Raw genomic sequence first — 15,561 nt, 5'->3', positions numbered from 1 at the left:
TTTAAAGAGCTGGTTTGGAACGAGTGGGAAAAGAATTCGGGAAAAGAAAATGGTTACATGGAGAAGCCTTTAAATAAATTAATGTCACAAGACATGAAGGGTGTGATCATACTAGTACAAATGCAACAGATCCCATTAGAACTCCGTAGTCAAGCCCGCTTGGATGAGAGTAGTACCGTGATGGGTGACATCCTAGGAAGTCCTCGTATTGCACCCCTTTTTTTCAAAATTTTATACTTCATTTGAAGTTTTGGTATTATTGTTTAATGTCATAGTGCAACAAGCAGGGAAAAACTTTGGGATCACAAAATTAAATATTTTAAGGATTAGTCGGGAGAAAATGGTTACATGGAGAAGCATTTAAATAAATTAAGGTCACTAGACATGAAGGGTGTGATTATACCAGCTTTAATGCAACGGATCCCCTCATAACTCCATAGTCAAATATGCTTGGGCGAGAATGGCACAAGGATGAGTGACTTCCCAAGAAGTCCTTATGTCGCACCTCTTTTTTTTCAAAATTTTATAATTTATATTAAATTTTGTTTTTTAAAAGAGCTGGGGTTGAAGGAACGGGACAAGAGCTGATGATAACAAAATTAATTGTTTTAAGTTTCATTCGGAAGAAAATGAATACATGGAAAAGCTTTAAATAAATTTAGAGCGCATGACATTAAGGGTGCAATCATACTAACTCCGCAGTCAAGCCTGCTCGGGAAAGAGTAGTACTATGATGGGTGACCTCCTAGAAGTCCTCGTGTTGCACCTTTACTTTTTTTATTGAAATTTTATACTTTATACTAATTATTGGTGTTATTTTTTATTGTAAAAAGAGCTGGGGTGGAACGAGCGAAAAAGATCCAGGGATAGAAAAATTAAATATTTTAAGGATTAGTTGGAAGAAAATGGTTACATGGAGAAGCGTTATAATAAATTAAGGACGCAAGACATGAAGGTACGATCATACTAGTACTAATGCATCAGATCCCATCAGAACTCTGTAGTCAAGTGTTGTTGGGCGAGAATAGTGCAAGGATGTGTGACCTCCCGAGAAATTCTCCTATTGCACCATTTTTTATATATTTTATATCTTAATTTTTGGTGTTGGTTTGTTTTAAAAAAGTTTTGGTGGAATGAGCAGGAAAATTGTTGGCGATCGTAAAGCTAAATATTTTAATGATTAGTCAGACAAAAATGGTGAAATGGAGAAGCGTTTAAATAAATTAAAGGTGCAATCATGGCAACACTAATGCAACAGATCCCATCATAACTTCGTAGTCAATCATGCTTGAGATATATTATTAAAAGGATGAGTGACCTCCCGGGAAGTTCTCGTGTTGCACCCCTTTTTTCTTGAAATTTTATACTTTATCTTAATTTTTGGAGTTTATTTTAAAGAGCTAGGTTGGAACGAGTGGGAAAAGAATCGGGGATTAAAAAAATTAAATATTAAAGGATTAGTTAAAAGAAAATAGTTACATGGAGAAGCATTTAAATAAATTAAGGGTTAAGACATTAAGAGTTTAATCATACTAGTACAAATGCAACATATCCCAGTAAAACTCACCAGTCAAGCCTGTTTGGGTGAGAGTAGTACTATGATGGGTGACATCCTAGGAAGTCCTCGTATTGCACCCCTATTTTTTCAAAATTTTATACTTTATTTGATGTTTTGGTATTATTTTTTAATTTCAGAGTGCAACAAGTGGAAAAAATTTGGAATTGCAAAATTAAATATTTTAAGGATTAGTTGGGAGAAAATGGTTACATGGAGATGCATTTAAATAAATTAACGTCACTAGACATGAAGGGTGTGATTATACCAGCTTTAATGCAATGGATCCCATCAGAACTCCATAGTCAAATATGCTTAGGCGAGAGAGCCACAAGGATGGGTGACCTCCCAAGAAGTCCTCGTGTCACACCTCTTTTTTTTTTTTTTTAATTTTATACTCTATATTAAATTGTGGTTTTTTTTAAAGATTTGTGGTTAAACGAATGGGACAAGAGCTGGTGATAGAAAAATTAATCATTTTTAGTATCATTCAGAAAAAAAAATGAATACATGGAGAAGCGTTTAAATAAATTAAGGGTGCAAGTCATTAAGAGTGCGATCATACTAGCATTGATGCACCAGATCCCATCAGAACTCCTTAGTCAAGCGTGCTTGGGCGATAGTAGAACAAGAAAGGGTGACCTCTTGCGAAATTCTCATGTTGTACCCCATTTTTTTCAAAATTTTATACTTTATCTCAAATTTTGGTGTTTTTAAAATGAGCCTGGGTGGAATGAGCGTGGAAAGAGCCGAGAATCGTAAAATTAAATATTTTAAGGATTAGTCAGAAAAAAATGTTACATGAAGAAGCGTTTAAATAAATTTAGAGCGCATGACATTAAGGGTGCGAGCATACTAACTCCGCAGTCAAGCCTGCTCAGGGGAGACTAGTAGTATGATGGGTGACCTCCTGGAAGTCCTCGTGCTGCACCTTTACTTTTTATTGAAATTTTATACTTTATACTAATTCTTGGTGTTGTTTTTTTATTGTAAAAAGAGTTGGGGTGCAACGAGCGAAAAAATGTCAGGGATCGCAAAATTAAATATTTTAAGGATTAGTTGGAAGAAAATGGTTACATGGAGAAGAGTTATAATAAATTAAGGTTGCAAGACACGAAGGGTATGATCATACCAACACTAATGCATCAGATCCCATCAGAACTCAGTAATCAAGCGTGCTTGGGCGAGAATATTACAACGATGGGTGACCTCCCGGGAAATTCTCCTATTGCACTATTTTTTCGAAATTTTATACTTTATCTTAATTTTTGGTTTTGGTTTGTTTTTAAAAGTGTTTGGGTGGAACGAGCAAGAAAAGTGTCAGCGATCACAAAATTAAATACTTTAAGGATTAGTCATACGAAAATGGTTAAATGGAGAAAAGTTTAAATAAATTAAGGGTGCAAAACATGAAGAAAGCAATCATGGCAACACTAATGCAACGGATCCCATCAGAACTTCGTATTCAAGCATACTTGTGATAGTATTACAAGGATGGGTGACCTACTAGGAAGTTATCGTGTTGCACACTTTTTTTGAAATTCTATACTTTATCTTAATTTTTTGAGTTTATTTTAAAGAATTGGGTTGGAATGAGTGGGAAAAGAATCGGGGATTAAAAAATTAAATATTTAAGGTTTATTTGAAAGAAAATGGCTACATGGGGAAGCATTTAAATAAATTAATGGAACAAGACATTAAGGGTGTGATCATACCAGTACAAATGCAACGGATCTCATTAGAACTCCGTTGTCAAGCTCGCTTGGTGAGAGTAGTACTATGATGGGTGACATCCTAGGAAGTCCTCATGTTGCACCCCAAAATTTTCAAAATTGTATACTTTAGTTGAAGTTTTGGTATTATTTTTTAAATGTAAGAGTGCAACAAACATGAAAAAATATGGGATCGCAAAATTAAATATTTTAAGGATTAGTCGGAAGAAAATGGTTACATGAAGAAGCATTTAAATAAGTTAAGGTCGCTAGACATGAAGGGTGTGATTATACCAGCTTTAGTGAAACGGATCCCATCAGAATTCTATAGTCAAATATGCTTGGGCGAGAGTCACACAAGGATGGGTGACCTCTCGGGAAGTCCTCGTGTCGCATCTTTCTTTTTTTCTCGAAATTTTATACTTTATCTTAAATTTTGGTTTTTTTAAAAGAGTTGGGGTTGGACGAGCGGGACAAGAGCAGGTGATTGCAAATTAATTGTTTTAAGTATCATTCAGAACAAAATGAATACATGGAGAACCGTTTAAATAAATTAAGGGCGCAAGTCATCAAGGGTGCGATCATACTAGCACTAATGCACCAGATCCCATCAGAACTCCGTAGTCAAGAGTTCTTGGGCGATAGTAGTACAAGGAAGGGTGACCTCCTACGAAATTCTCATGTTGCACACCTCTTTATTCAAAATTGTATACTTTATCATAATTTTTTTTGTTTTTTAAATGTGCCTGGGTGGAATGGGCGTGAAAAAAGATGGGAATCATAAAATTAAATATTTTAAGGACTAGTAAGAAAAAAATTATTACATGAAGAATCGATTAAATAAATTTAGAGCATAGGACATAGAAGGTACGATCATACTAACTCCGTCGTCAAGCCTGCTCGGGCGAGAGTAATACTATGATGGGTGACCTCCTGGAAGTCCTCGTGTTGTACCCCTACTTTTTATTGAAATTTTATACTTTATACTAATTCTTGGTGTTTTTTATTGTAAAAAGAGTTGGGGTGGAACGAGCGGAAAAGAGCCAGGGATCGCAAAATTAAATATTTTAAGGATTAGTTGGAAGAAAGTTGTTACATGGAGAAAAGTTATAATAAATTAAGGTCACAAGACACGAAGGGTATGATCATACCAGCACTAATGCATCAGATCCCATCAGAACTCCATAATCAAGCGTGCTTGGGCGAGAATATTACAACGATGGGTGACCTCCCGGGAAATTCTCCTATTGAACCATTTTTTTGAAATTTTATATTTTATATTAATTTTTGGTTTTGGTTTGTTTTTAAAAGAGTTTGGGTGGAACGAGCGGGAAAAGTGTCAGCGATCATAAAATTAAATACTTTAAGGATTAGTCATACGAAAATGGTTAAATGGAGAAGAGTTTAAATAAATTAATGGCGCAATACATGATAGAAGCAATCATGGCAACACTAATGAAACAAATCCCATCAGAACATCGTATTCAAGCATACTTGAGCGATATGATTAGAAAGATGGGTGACCTCCCGGGAAGTTCTCGTGTTGCACCCCTCTTTTTTTAAAATTTTATACTTTATCTTAATTTTTGCAGTTTATTTTAAAGAGCTGGGTTGGAATGAGTGGGAAAATAATTGGGGATTAAAATTAAATATTTAAGGATTAGTTGAAAGAAAATGGTTACAAGGAGAAGCATTTATAATAAATTAAGGAAGCAAGACATGAAGGGTACGATCATATCAACACTAATGCATCAAATCCAATCAGAACTCCGTAGTAAAGCGTTCTAGGGCGAGAATATTACAAGGATGGGTGACCTCCTGGAAAATTCTCCTACTCCATTGTATTTTTTAAAATTTTATACTTTATCTTTAATTTTGGTTTTGGTTTGTTTTTAAAAGAGTTTGGGTGGAACGAGTGGGAAAAGAGTATGAGAACGCAAAATTAAATATTTTAAGGATTAGTCAGATGAAAATGGTATAATGGAGAAAAGTTTAAATAAACTAAGGGTGAAATACATGAAGGGAGCAATCATGGCTACACTAATGCAATGGATCCCATCATAAGTTCGTAGTCAAGAATGCTTGAGCGATATTATTAGAAAGATGGGTGACCTCCCGGGAAGTTCTCGTGTTGTACCCCTTTTTTTTTTTGAAATTTATACTTTATCTTAATTTTTGCATATTATTTTAAAGAGCTGGGTTAGAACGAGTGAGAAAAGAATTGGGGATTAAAAAATTAAATATTTAAGGATTAGTTGAAAGAAAATGGTTATAGGGAGAAGCATTTAAATAAATTAAGGGTGCAAGACATGAAGGGTGTGAACATACCAGTACAAATGCAACGGATCCCATTAGAACTCCGCAGTCAAGTCCGCTTGGGTGAGAGTAGTAATATGATGGTTGACATCCTAGGAATTCCTCGTCTTACAACCCTATTTTTTTCAAAATTTTATACTTTATTTGAAGTTTTGGTATTATTTTTTAATGTCAGAGTGCAACAAGCGGGAAAATATCAGGGATCAAAAAATAAATTATTTTAAGGATTAGTCAGAAGAAATTGGTAACATGGAAAAGAATTTAAATAAATTCATACCAACACTAATTCCCCAGATCCCATTAAATCTTCGTAGTTACGTGTGCTCGGGGGAGAGTAATACTCGGATGGGTGACCACCCGAGAAATACTCGTGTCGCACCTCTTTTTTTCCAAAATTTTATACTTTATCTTAATTTTTTATGATTTTATTTTTTAAAAGAGCCGAGGAAAAACTATAGGGAAAAGAACTCGGGATCACAAAATTAAATATTCTAAGGATTTGTCAGATGAAAATGGTTGCATGGAGAAGAGTTTAAATAAATTAAGGGCGAAAGACTTGATGGGTGCGATCATACTACCACTAATGCAACAGATGACAATAGAACTTCATAGTGAAGCGTGATTGGGAAAGAGTAGTACTAGGATAGGTAACCTCCTGGGAAGTACTCATGTTGGAACCCATTTTTTTCAAATTTTTATACTTTATCTTAATTTTTGTAAAACAAAAGTCGACTGAAACGAGTGGAAAAAGAGTCAGAGATCGTAAATTTAAGTATTTTAAGCATCAGTCGGAAGAAAATGGTTACTTGGGAAGCGTTGGAATAAATTAATGGCGCAAGACATGTAGGGTTCGATCATACCGGCACTAATGCAGATCCTATCAGAACTATATAGTCAAGTGTGATTGGGCGAGAGTAGTACAAGGATGGGTGACCTCCTCGGAAAATCTCTTGTTGCACACCTCTCTTTTAAAAAAATCACTTTATCTTAATTTTTAGTGTTTTTTTTTAAAGACACTTGGTGCAACACTGGGAAAAGTGTCGGGGATCATAAAATTAAATATTTTATGGGTTAGTCGGAAGAAAATGGTTACTTGGAGAAGTGTTATAATAAACTCAAGGAACAAGACACGAAGGGTGCAATCATACCAGCACTAATACACCGGATCCCTTCAGAACTCAATAGTCAAGTTGCTTGGGCGAGAGTAGTACAAGGATGGGTGACCTCCCGGGAAATTCTTGTGTTACACCAAGTGTTTTTAAAATTTTATTCATTATCTTAATTTTTGGTGTTTTTTAAAGAGCATGGGAGGAACGAGCAGAAAATTAGTCGAGGATCATAAAATTAAATATTTTTTGATTAGTCGGAAGAAAATGGTTACAAGTAAAAGCATTTATATAAATTAAGGGCGAAAAACATGAAGGATGTGATCATGCCAACACTAATGCAACGGATCCCATCAGAACACTGTAATCATGCATGCTTATGCGATAATGGTACAAGAATGGGTGACCTCCCGAGAAGTTCCTATTGCACCCCTCTTTTTCAAAATTTTATACTTTATCTTTATTTTTGGAGTTTTTTTAAGAATTAAATGGAACAAGCGGGAAAATAACCAAAGATCACAAAATTTCATATTTAAGGATTAGTCAGAAGAACATGGTTTAGTGTTTAAATAAACTAAGAGTGCAAGACATGAAGGGTGTGACCATACCAGTATTAATGCACCGGATCCCATTAGAACTCCGTAGTCTAGCCCGCTTGGGCGAGAGTAGTACTATGATGGGTGACATCCTAGGAAGTCCTCATGTTGCACCACAAAATTTCAAAATTTTATACTTTAGTTGAAGTTTTGGTATTATTTTTTAAATGTAAGAGTGCAACAAGCGGGAAAAAAGATGGGATCGCAAAATTAAATATTTTAAGGATTAGTTGGAAGAATATGGTTACATGGGGAACCATTTAAATAAGTTAAGGTCGCTAGACATGAAGGGTGTGATTATACCAGCTTTAGTGCAACGGATCCCATCAGAACTCCATAGCCAAATATACTAGGGTGAGAGTCGCACAAGGATGGGTGACCTCCCGGTAAGTCTTCATGTTGCACCTTTCTTTTTTTTCTCAAAATTTTATACTTTATCTTAAATTTTGACTTTTTAAAAGAGTTGGGGTTGAACGAGTGAGACAAGAGCAGGTAACCACAAGTTAATTGTTTTAAGTATCATTCGGAAGAAAATGAATACATGGAGAAGTGTTTAAATAATTTAAGGGTGCGATCATACCAGCACTAATGCACCAGATCCCATCAGAACTCCATAGTCAAGCGTGCTTGGGTGATAGTAGTACAATGAAGGGTGACCTCCTGCCACATTCTCATGTTGCACACCTCGTTTCTTAAAATTTTATACTTTATCTTAATGTTTTGTGTTTTTTAAATGTGCCTGTGTGAAATGAGCATGAAATAGATGGGAATCGTAAAATTAAATATTTTAAGGACTAGTCAGAAAAAAAGTGTTACATGAAGAAGCATTTAAATAAATTTAGAGCACAGGAAATTGAAGGTACGATCATACTAACTCCGCAGTCAAGCCTGCTCGGGCGAGAGTAGTACTATGATTGGTGACCTCCTGAAAGTCCTTGTGTTGTACCCCTACTTTTTAATTTTATACTTTATTCTAATTCTTGGTGTTGTTTTTTATTGTAAAAAAAGTTGGGGTGGAACAAGCGGAAAAGGGCCAGGGATCGTAAAATTAAATATTTTAAGGATTTGTCGGAAGAAAATGGTTACATGGAGAAGTGTTATAATAATTTAATGATGCAAGATAGGAAGGGTACGATCATATCAGCACTATTGCATCAAATCCAATCAGAACTCCATAGTCAAGCGTGCTTGGGCAAGAAAATTACAAGGATGGGTGACCTCCCGGGAAATTCTCCTGTTGCATCATTTTTTTCGAAATTTTATACTTTATCTTAATTTTTGATGATGTTATTTTTTAAAAGCGTCGAGGCAGAATGATAAGGAAAAGTACTCGGGATCACAAAATTAAATATTTTAAGGATTTGTCGGATGAAAATGGTTGCATGGAGAAGAGTTTAAATAAATTAAGGGCGAAAGACTTGATGGGTGTGATCATACTGGCACTAATGAAACATATCACATTAGAACTTAATAGTGAATCATGCTTGGGTAAGAGTAGTACTAGGATGGGTAACCTCATGTTGGACCCGATTTTTTTTTCAAATTTTCATACTTTATCTTAATTTTGTAAACAAAAAAAAAGTCGGCTGAAACGTGTGGAAAAAGAGTCAGAGATCGTAAAATTAAATATTTTAAGAATTAGTCGAAAGAAATGGTTACTTGGGAAGCGTTGTATTAAATTAATGGCGCAAGAAATGAAGTGTTCGATCATACCAGAACTAATGCAGGTCCTATCAGAACTCTATAGTCAAGTGTGATTGGGCGAGAGTAGTACAAGGATGGGTGTCCTCTTGGGAAAATCTCGTGTTGCACATCTCACTTTCAGAAAGTTTCACTTTATCATAATTTTTAGTGTTGTTTTTTTAAAGACCCTTGGTGCAACAATGGGAAAAGTGTTGGGGTCGTAAAATTAAATATTTTATGGGTTAGTCAGAAGAAAATGGTTACTTGGAGAAGTGTTATAATAAATTTAGGGCACAAGACATGAAGGGTGCAATCATACCAGCACTAATACATCGGATCCCTTCATAACTCAATAGTCAAATTGCTTGGGCGAGAGTAGTACAAGGATGCGTGACCTCCCGGGAAATTCTTGTTTTACACCACTTTTTTTTTCAAAATTTTATACATTATCTTAATTTTTTGTGTTTTTTAATGAGCATGGGCGGAACGAGCGGGAAAATAGTCGGGGGTCACAAAATTAAATATTTTATGATTAGTTGGAAGAAAATGGTTACAGGTAAAAGCGTTTAAATAAATTAAGGGCGAAAGAAATGAAGGATGTGATCAAGCCAGCACTGATGCAACGGATCCCATCAGAACTGTGTAATCATGCATGCTTGTGCGATAGTGGTACAAGAATTGGTGACCTCGAGAGAAGTTCCTGTTGCATCACACTATTTCGAAATTTTATATTTTATCATAATTTTTTGTGTTTTTCTAAGAATTAGGTGGAACGAGCGGGAAAAGAACCAGAGATTGCAAAATTTAATATTTAAGGATTAGTCGAAAGAAAATGGTTTAGTGTTTAAATAAACTAAGGGTGCAAGACATGAAGGGTGCAATCATACCAGTACTAAAGCACCGGATCCCATTAGAACTCCACAGTCTAGCCTGCTTGGGCGAGAGTAGTACTATGATGGGTGACATCCTACGAAGTCCTCATGTTGTACCCCAAATTTTTCAAATTTTTATACTTTAGTTGAAGTTTTGGTATTATTTTTTAAATGTAAGAGTGCAACAAGCTGGAAAAAATATGGGATCGCAAAATTAAAGATTTTAAGGATTATTTGGAAGAAAATGGTTACATGGAGAAGCATTTAAATAAGTTAAGGTCGCTAGACATGAAGGGTGTGATTATACCAGCTTTAGTGCAACGGATCCCATCAGAACTCTATAGTCAAATATGCTTCGGCGAGAGTCACACAAAGATGGGTGACCTCCCGGGAAGTCCTCGTGTCGCTTCTATCTTTTTTTCTCGAAATTTTATACTTTATCTTAAATTTTGTTTTTTTTAAAAGAGTTGGGTTGAACGAGTGGGACAAGAGCAGGTGACCGCAAGTTAATTATTTAAGTGTAATTCGGAAGAAAAAGAATACATGGAGAATCGATTAAATAAAATAAGGGCGCAAGTCATCAAGGGTGCAATCATACCAGCACTAAGGCACCGGTTCCCATCAGAACTCCGTAGTCTAGCGTGCTTGGGCGATAGTAGTACAAGGAAGGGTGACCTTCTACGAAATTCTCATGCTGCACACCTCTTTTTTCAAAATTTTATACTTTATCTTAATTTTTTATGTTTTTTAAATGTGCCTGGGTGGAATGAGCGTGAAAAATGTTGGGAATCATAAAATTAAATATTTTATGGACTAGTCAAAAAATATTGTTACATGAAGAAGCGTTTAAATAAATTTAGAGCGTAGGACATTGGAGGTACGACATACTAACTCCGCAGTCAAGCCTGCTCGTGTGAGAGTAATACTATGATGGGCGACCTCCTGGAAGTCCTCGTGTTGTACCCCTACTTTTTTATTGAAATTTAATACTTTATAATAATTTTTGGTGTTGTCTTTTTATTGTAAAAAGAGTTGGGGTGAAACGAGCGGAAAAAAGTAAGGGATCGTAAAATTAAATATTTTAAGGATTTGTCGGAAAAAATGGATACATGGAGAAGTATTATAATAAATTAAGGATGCAAGACAGGAAGGGTATGATCATATCAGCACTATTGCATCAAATCCAATCAGAACTCCGTTGTCAAGCATGCTTGGGCGAGAATATTACAAGGATGGGTGACCTCCCGTGAAATTCTCCTATTGCATCCTTTTTTTTAAAATTTAATACTTTATCTTAATTTTTGGTTTTAGTTTGTTTTTTAAAAGAGTTTGGGTGGAACGAGTGGGAAGAAAGTCAGCGATCGCAAAATTAGATATTTGAAGGATTAGTCAGACGGAAATGGTTAAATGGAGAAGTGTTTAAATAAATTAAGGGTGAAATACATGAAGAGAGCAATCATGGAAACACTAATGCAATGGACCCGGGGAAGTTCTCGTGTTGCACCCTTTTTTTAAAATTTTATACTTTTATCTTAATTTTTATAGGTTTTTTAAAGATCTGGGTTGGAACGAGTGGGAAAAGAATTGGGGATTAAAAAATTAAATATTTAAGGATTAGTTGAAAGAAAATGGTTACAGGGAGAAGCATTTAAATAAATTAAGGGCGTAAGATATGAAAGGTGTGATCATACCAATACAATTGCAATGGATCCCATTAGAACTCTACAGTCAAGTCCACTTGGGTGAGAGTAGTAATATGATGGTTGACATCCTAGGAATTCCTCATCTTACAACCCTATTTTTTTCAAAATTTTATACTTTATTAAAGTTTTGGTATTATTTTTTAATGTCAGAGTGCAACAAGTGGGAAAATATCAGGGATTGCAAAATTAAATATTTTAAGGATTAGTTGGAAGAAAATGGTTACATGGAAAAGCATTTAAATAAATTTATACCAACACCAATTTCCCGGATCCTGTTAAATCTCCATAGTTAAGTGTGCTCGGGGGAGAGTAATACTCCGATGGGTGACCACCCGAGTAGTACTCGTGTCACACCTCTTTTTTTTCAAAATTTTATACTTTATTTTAATTTTTGATGATGTTATTTTTTTAAAAAATCGAGGCAGAAGAATAGGGAAAAGAATCCGAGATCACAAAATTAAATATTTTAAGGATTTGTCGGATGAAAATGGTTGCATGGAGAAGAGTTTAAATAAATTAAGGGTGAAAGACTTGATGGGTGTGATCATACTAGAACGAATGCAACAGATCACATTAGATCTTCATAGTGAAGCGTGCTTGGGCAAGAGTAGTACTAGGATGGGTAACCTCCTGGGAAGTACTCGTGTTGGACCCCCTTTTTTTCGAATTTTTATACTTTATCTTAATTTTTGGTTTATTTTTTGTTTAAAAAAGTCGGCTGAAACGTGTGGGAAAAGAGTCATACATCATAAAATTAAATATTTTAAGCATTAGTCGGAAGAAAATGGTTACTTGGGAAGCGTTGTATTAAAGTAATGGCGCAAGACATGAAGGGTTTGATCATACCAGCACTAATGCAAATCCTATCAAAATTCTATAGTCAAGTGTTATTAGGCGAGAGTAGTAGAAGGATGGGTGACCTCCTGGGAAAATCTTGTGTTGTACACCTCTCTTGTCGAAAATTTTCACTTTATCTTAATTTTTAGTGTTGTTTTTTAAAGACCCTTGGTGCAATAATGGGAAAAGTGTCGGGGATCGTAAAATTTAATATTTTATGGGTTAGTCGGAAGAAAATGGTTACTTGGAGAAGTGTTATAATAAATTTAGGGCGCAAGAAACGAAGGGTGCAATCATACCAGCACTAATACATCGGATCCCTTCAGAACTCAATAGTCAAGTTGCTTGGGTGAGAGTAGTACAAGGATGGGTGACCTCCCGAAAAATTATTTTGTTACACCACTTTTTTTTTTTTTTGAAATTTTATACATTATCTTAATTTTTGGTGTTTTTTAAAGAGCATGGGCGGAACAAGCTGGAAAATATTCGGGGATCACAAAATTAAATATTTTTTGATTAGTCGGAAGAAAATGGTTACAAATAAAAGTGTTTAAATAAATTAAGGGTGAAAGACATGAAGGATGTGATAATGCCAGCACAAATGCAACGGATCCCATCAAAACTCTGTAATCATGCATGCTTGTGCGATAGTGGTACAAGAATGGGTGACCTCTTGAGAAGTTCCTGTGGCACCCTTTTTTTTGAAATTTTATACTTTATCTTAGTTTTTGGTGTTTTTTTAAGAATTAGGTGGAACGAGCAGGGAAAGAACCAGATATCGTAAAATTTAATATTTAAGCATTAGTCGGAAGAAAATCGTTTAGTGTTTAAATAAACGAAGGATGCCAGACATGAAGGGTGCAAGAGATGAAGGGTGCGATCATACTAGTACTAATGCACCGGATACCATTAGAACTCCGTAGTCTAGCCCACTTGGGCGGAAGTAGTACTATGATGGGTGACCTCGTGGAAATCCTCGTGTTGCACCCTAATATTTTTCAAAAGATGTATACTTTATCTAAAGTTTTTGTATTTTTTAAAATATTAGGGTAGAACGAGAGTTAAATGGTTCGGGGATTGTAATATTAATATTTTAAGGATTAGGCAGAAGAAAATGGTTACATGGAATTTAAATAAATTAAGGGGGCAAGATATATTAGGGGCGATCATACCAACACTAATTCCCCGGATCCCATTAAAACTCTATAGTTAATCATGCTTGTGTGAGAGTAATACTAGGATGGGTGACCTCCTCGGTAGTCCTCGTGTTTTACCCTCTTTTTTGATACTTTATACTTTATCTTAATTTTCTTGTTGTTCGTTTTAAAAAGAGCTAGGGTGGAAAAAGTGGGAAAAGAGTCAGAGATCACAAAATTAAATATTTTAATGATTAATGGGAAGAACATGGTTACATGGAGAAGAGTTTAAATATATTAAGGGCACAAGAAATGATGGGTGCAATCATACCGACATTAATGAAATGGATTCCATTAGAACTTCGTAGTGAATCGTGTTTGGATGAGAGTAGTACTAGGGTGGTAACCTCATTGGATGTACTCGTGTTGTACCCCTATTTTTTTGAAAGTTTATACTTTATCTTAATTTTAGTGCATTTTTTTGTAAAAAGAGCCAAGGTAGAACGAGCAGGAAAAGAATCGGGGATTACAAAATTAAATATTTTAAGGATTAATTGGAAGAAAATGGTTACTTGGAGAAGTGTTATAATAAATTAATGGCACAAGACATGAATGGTGTGATCATACCAGCACTAATGCATCGGATCCCATCAGAACTACATAGTCAATCATGCTTGGGCGAGATTAGTATAATGATGGGTGACCTCCCGGGAAATTCTTGTGTTGTACCTGTCTTTTTCTTAAATTTATACTTTATCTTATTTTTTGGTTTTTTTAAGGAGTATAGGTTGAATGAGCAGGAAAAGAGTCAGGGATCGCAAAATTAAATATTTTATGGATTAGTCTGAAGAAACTGGTTACATGGAGAATTGTTTAAATAAATTATGGGCGAAAGTTATGAAAGGTGCGATCATGCCAGTACTAATTCAACGGATCCCAACAGAACTCTGTAGTCAAGCATGCTTATGCGAGAGTGGTACAAGAATGGGTGACCTCCCGGGAAGTTCTCATGTTGCACCCCATTTTTTTCAAAATTTTATTCTTTATCTTAATTTTTGGGTTTTTTTATGATCTGGATGGAATGAGCGGGAAAAAACTGAGATTTGCAAAATTAAATATTTAAGGATTAGTCGGAAGAAAATGTTTACACTAAGAAGCGTTCAAATAAGTTAAGGGCGCACGACATAAAGGGTGCGATAATACCAGTACTAATATAACGGAACCCATTAGAACTCCAAAGTCAAGCTCGCTTGGGCGAGAGTGGTACTATAATGGGTGACCTTCTAGAAGTCCTCGTGTTGCACCCCTATTTTTCAAAATTTTATAATTTTATCAGAATATTTTATATTTTTTTAAATATCAGGGTGGAACTAACGGGAAAATAGGTAGGATTTACAAAATTAAATATTTTATGGATTAGTCAGAAGAAAATAGGTACAATCATACCATCACTAATTCAACGTATCCCATTAGGACTCTGTAGTAAAACTTGCTTGGACGAGAGTTGTACAAGGATGGGTGACCATCCAGGAAATTCTCCTGTTGCACCATTTTTTTCAAAATTGTATACTTTATCTTAATTTTTGGTGTTGTTTTTTTAAAAAGTCTGGGTGGAATGAGCAGGATAATAGTCGGGGATCACAAAATTAAATATTTTAAGGATTAGTTGGAAGAAAATGGTTACATGGAGAACTGTTTAATTAAATTATGGGCACGATACATGAAGAGTATGATCATGCCAGCAGTAATGCCACAAATCCTAGCAGAATTCTGTAGTCAAGCATGCTTAGGTAAGTGTAGTACAAGGATGGGTGAACTCTAGGGAAGTTCTCATATTGTACCCCTCTTTTTTTGAATTTTTTTACTTTATCTTAATTTTTGGCATTTTTTAAAGAGTCGGGGTGGAACGAGCAGGAAAATAATGTGGGATTACAAAATTAAATATTTAAGGAATAGTAGAAAGAAAATGGTTGCATGGAGAAGCGTTGAAATAAATTAAGGGGGTAAGACATGAAGGGTGTGATCATACAAGTACTAATGCACCG

At 35.2% G+C, this 15,561-nt stretch overlaps 18 pseudogenes; all 18 read left to right on the top strand.

The window, feature by feature from the left end:
• The first annotated feature begins 98 nt into the window (after positions 1-98).
• On the top strand, positions 99-217 carry LOC120142473 (annotated as a pseudogene).
• Positions 218-1,809: 1,592 nt separating this feature from the next.
• On the top strand, positions 1,810-1,928 carry LOC120142497 (annotated as a pseudogene).
• Positions 1,929-2,106: 178 nt separating this feature from the next.
• Positions 2,107-2,225, top strand: LOC120142517 (annotated as a pseudogene).
• A 448-nt stretch (positions 2,226-2,673) lies between these two features.
• Positions 2,674-2,792, top strand: LOC120142550 (annotated as a pseudogene).
• A 464-nt stretch (positions 2,793-3,256) lies between these two features.
• LOC120142514 lies at positions 3,257-3,374 on the top strand (annotated as a pseudogene).
• Positions 3,375-3,840: 466 nt separating this feature from the next.
• Positions 3,841-3,959, top strand: LOC120142577 (annotated as a pseudogene).
• Positions 3,960-4,404: 445 nt separating this feature from the next.
• On the top strand, positions 4,405-4,523 carry LOC120142503 (annotated as a pseudogene).
• Positions 4,524-5,581: 1,058 nt separating this feature from the next.
• LOC120142510 lies at positions 5,582-5,700 on the top strand (annotated as a pseudogene).
• A 1,017-nt stretch (positions 5,701-6,717) lies between these two features.
• On the top strand, positions 6,718-6,835 carry LOC120142600 (annotated as a pseudogene).
• A 448-nt stretch (positions 6,836-7,283) lies between these two features.
• On the top strand, positions 7,284-7,402 carry LOC120142586 (annotated as a pseudogene).
• Positions 7,403-7,851: 449 nt separating this feature from the next.
• On the top strand, positions 7,852-7,970 carry LOC120142588 (annotated as a pseudogene).
• A 1,871-nt stretch (positions 7,971-9,841) lies between these two features.
• LOC120142593 lies at positions 9,842-9,960 on the top strand (annotated as a pseudogene).
• A 464-nt stretch (positions 9,961-10,424) lies between these two features.
• Positions 10,425-10,543, top strand: LOC120142601 (annotated as a pseudogene).
• A 1,536-nt stretch (positions 10,544-12,079) lies between these two features.
• On the top strand, positions 12,080-12,198 carry LOC120142604 (annotated as a pseudogene).
• Positions 12,199-13,252: 1,054 nt separating this feature from the next.
• Positions 13,253-13,370, top strand: LOC120142595 (annotated as a pseudogene).
• A 759-nt stretch (positions 13,371-14,129) lies between these two features.
• LOC120142472 lies at positions 14,130-14,248 on the top strand (annotated as a pseudogene).
• Positions 14,249-14,418: 170 nt separating this feature from the next.
• On the top strand, positions 14,419-14,537 carry LOC120142565 (annotated as a pseudogene).
• A 168-nt stretch (positions 14,538-14,705) lies between these two features.
• Positions 14,706-14,823, top strand: LOC120142605 (annotated as a pseudogene).
• The last annotated feature ends 738 nt before the right edge of the window (positions 14,824-15,561 follow it).

The sequence above is a fragment of the Hibiscus syriacus genome, unplaced genomic scaffold (genome assembly GCF_006381635.1).
Source record: "Hibiscus syriacus cultivar Baekdansim isolate YM2019G1 unplaced genomic scaffold, ASM638163v2 tig00110830_pilon, whole genome shotgun sequence".
Lineage (NCBI taxonomy): Eukaryota > Viridiplantae > Streptophyta > Magnoliopsida > Malvales > Malvaceae > Hibiscus > Hibiscus syriacus.
Note: the sequence above shows the minus strand (reverse complement) of the source record. Positions and strands in the feature narration are given on the sequence as shown.